This window comes from Tupaia chinensis, unplaced genomic scaffold (genome assembly GCF_000334495.1).
Source record: "Tupaia chinensis unplaced genomic scaffold, TupChi_1.0 Scaffold141399_1, whole genome shotgun sequence".
Classification (NCBI taxonomy): Eukaryota; Metazoa; Chordata; class Mammalia; order Scandentia; family Tupaiidae; genus Tupaia; species Tupaia belangeri.
In genome coordinates, this window is record NW_006201261.1 from 203179 (window position 1) to 206466 (window position 3288).

The following is a 3288-nucleotide window of genomic DNA, read 5'->3' on the forward strand; positions in this document are numbered from 1 at the left end:
ACTCTTCCAGCTTTAGCTTGTTTCCTCAGAATATGAAACTTTAGCTAGTCAATTTTTTTCTCTCAATACTTTTTTTAAAAAAGAATTAATTTATTTAATTTTATTCATTCATTCATTCATTTGTTTAAATTTGACCAGAGAGGGACAGAGCGGGAGGGAAAGTGAGAAAGCGAAGCTGCCAGGTCTGGGACTCAAATTGCGGTTGGCCATGTGGGAGTCCAGCATCCTTAACCACCACACCACCTGCCAGCCTCATTTAATACTTTTTAAAGATGTCATTCCACTGTCTTCTGGCTTCCACTGTTCCTGATGAGACTGTCAACTTACCTTTGTTTGCTTGTATATAATGTACATTTCTTTTGTTTAAAACTTTTATTCATTACAGTTGTCATCAATTTGATTATGATGGGTCTCAGACCTTTTCACTTGTGTTCATTCTGTTATGTCTAAGCTTCAGGAATCTGTAGGCCTATGCATTTCATCAAATTTGGGAAATGTTTAAACTCGATTACCACAAATGTTCTTCTGTCTCCCTGCTCTTCTTCTGGGGTCCAGTTACATGTCTGTCAGACTACCATGCAACATCATCCATCACTGAAGCTCTATTCTTTTTTTTTTTCCTTTCCTACTTTTCTGGCCATCTGCAGCCATTTCAGCAACCACATTTTCTTGGGTGGCCCAAGAGCAGGTCCTGTTCCTCCATCTTTCTGAGAACCAGAGGGGCAACAGGGAGCCTAGGACCACAGGTCTGCTGTGTCTCGCACCCTTACAAGGTATGGCTGTGGATGGATGTCTGGGTTGTTGTTTTCCACCTATATGTGGCAGAGAGCTTAGATGTCCCCTGGGAGCATCAGTGTCCCCTGAGGAAGCCTGGAAATGATGTTACCAATAATAATCATTATACAGAAACCAATGGATGAATTAGTTTCAACAAATAACTCTGAAACTATCCACATTACCCCAGCCTCCTGAGAAAAAGGACCAAAGGACCAGCACCAACAATTCCAAGTGAAAACTCTAGGTCTAAAGGTCACATATCACAAAGAGTAGCAAGATCAAGAACTGCTGCCCCAGCAGTGCTAGATTTGCCCAGCTCTACAGTGCCACATCCTTGGCCTCGTCTTACTGGCCACCTTTGAGAACTACTTTTGTGAAATTCTGCTTTTACCAAGATGCCCTTATGGAGAGATGCTGTGAGGAACAACCCAGGGAAACGAAAACAGTTGTCCCCAGGCCCTCCCCCTTTTCCTGAGACAAAATACCTCCCTTCACCCAGTGATAAATATTTTTTGAAGCTTCATTTTAAAAAAAAATTATTTATTTATTTTTAGTTTTTTCTATAGGGTGTGTGTACTCACGGGGGCAGGAGCTGAGAAATTGCCCTCCAGGGGGATAGACAGACCACAATCCCTTCTCCACCATTCTCCTCTGGGGATGTTGGGCACATACACATACACACACTCAGATAGCCCCAGAGCTACAGAGGTTTTCATGATACACATTCCAAATCAGGTTTCTTCAGCTCCTAGAAAGAGAAGCATCACATCTGCAGCTCACTAATAACAAAGCAATCAGACCTCCTGGCACGTACCTCACATGCTAACCTCCCGCCCAATCCCACCTGACTTTTCTGCCTTTATTTCCTTTTGTCTCAATTTTCTAACCTTAATTCTTTTGCGAAACAAATTGAATTATACATAATCCATATTATTTATGACAGGTATTTATTCAATATAAATGAAGAGAAAGATAGGGACCAGCAGTTAGCGTAATGGCTATGTTGCTGGACTCCCACATAGTCGACTGCGGTTCGCGTCCCGGACCCGGTGGCTTAAAACTCATGCCGGGCACATGTGCGTGCGTGCCCAAGATCCCCAGAGGAGAATGGAGGAAAAGGGATTGTGGCATGACCATCTCCTGGGGGGTGATTTCTTGCTTTCTGTCTCTCTATCTGTCTGGCGAGCACACGTGCCCTATAGCAAAAACCTCTCCAAAAAAAGGGAGAAAGATAAAGATAAATCAACTGACCACATTGTATTTGCTGAGAAATTAAAGGTTAAGGAAACAACAGTATACAATATCAATTTGGAAAAAAGTTGTCTAAATAAAACTTAAATCTGTGTAGTAATAACAGTTATGCTTTGTTAAGGAAAAAGTGTTTTATTGTTGTTTTAAAGAGGTGGTTTTTTTTTTTTTTTTGCTATAGGGCACATGTGCTTGTCAGAGAGACAGAAAATGAGAAATCATCCCTCAGCAGGGATGATCACACAGCAATCTCTTCTCCATTCGCCTCTTGGGATTTTAGGTGCATACACATGCACCCAATATGAGTTTTAAGCTGCCCAACCATGTCAACTACGTGGGAGTCCAGCAACATAACTATTACTGCATCTGCTGGTCCCAGAAAAAGTGTTTTCTTAGAGATAAGTTTCAACTAAAACTAAGTGTTTGTACTTTGAGACTACCTCAAAGGAAAGGGTCTGAAGTTTCCATCATGGTAAACAAAGAAATCTAATTAGAGCTCTGGAGAAAACCTGCACCATGTCCCTGACAACCAAAAGAGGATAACTCAAGAATATTTGATGACTTGCTTGGGATACAAAGCTGATTTTCGACAATATTGAAGCAAATATTTCCCCTTGAATATTTGGAGATGCTTTCCTCAAGTGGCTACTCTTGTTCCCTGAAACTGAGGCCAGTGTCCAGATGATCCCACATTATAGATGAGGAGTGACAGTCTCAGAAAACCCCAGATCTGGGCCCAGCAGTTGGCGTAATGGCTATGTCGCTGGACTTCCACATAGTCGACCATGGTTTGAGTCCTGGACCCGGTGGCTTAAACTCATGCCGGGCATGTGTGCGTGCCCAAGATCCCAAGAGGAGAAGGGATTGTGGTGTGGCCACCCCCCCGGTGGGTGATTTCTCGCTTTCTGTCTCTCTGTCTCTCTCTGTCTGGTGAGTGCACACGCCCTATAGCAAAAACCTCTCCAAATAAAAAAAAAACAAGACACAAACGTGACATGCTTCTGCCTAAGGTAATAAAATGTCTATTTATTAAGGTAGCTGGTCACATAAGTGATTTTAATAACATTTTCATTATAAAGCTGGATTTACATTTCTTTTCTGGAAAACATATTTTATACAGTGATCTGGTCATGGCTGGGAGTTCCAAGGACAGCAGGCACTCTAGGGGCACACTACTCAGAAAATGTCCTTCTGTTAGGGGAGAACCCATGAATCAAGGAAGAAGTGCAGGTACAAACCTATGGATTTCAGTAGACCCTGCTG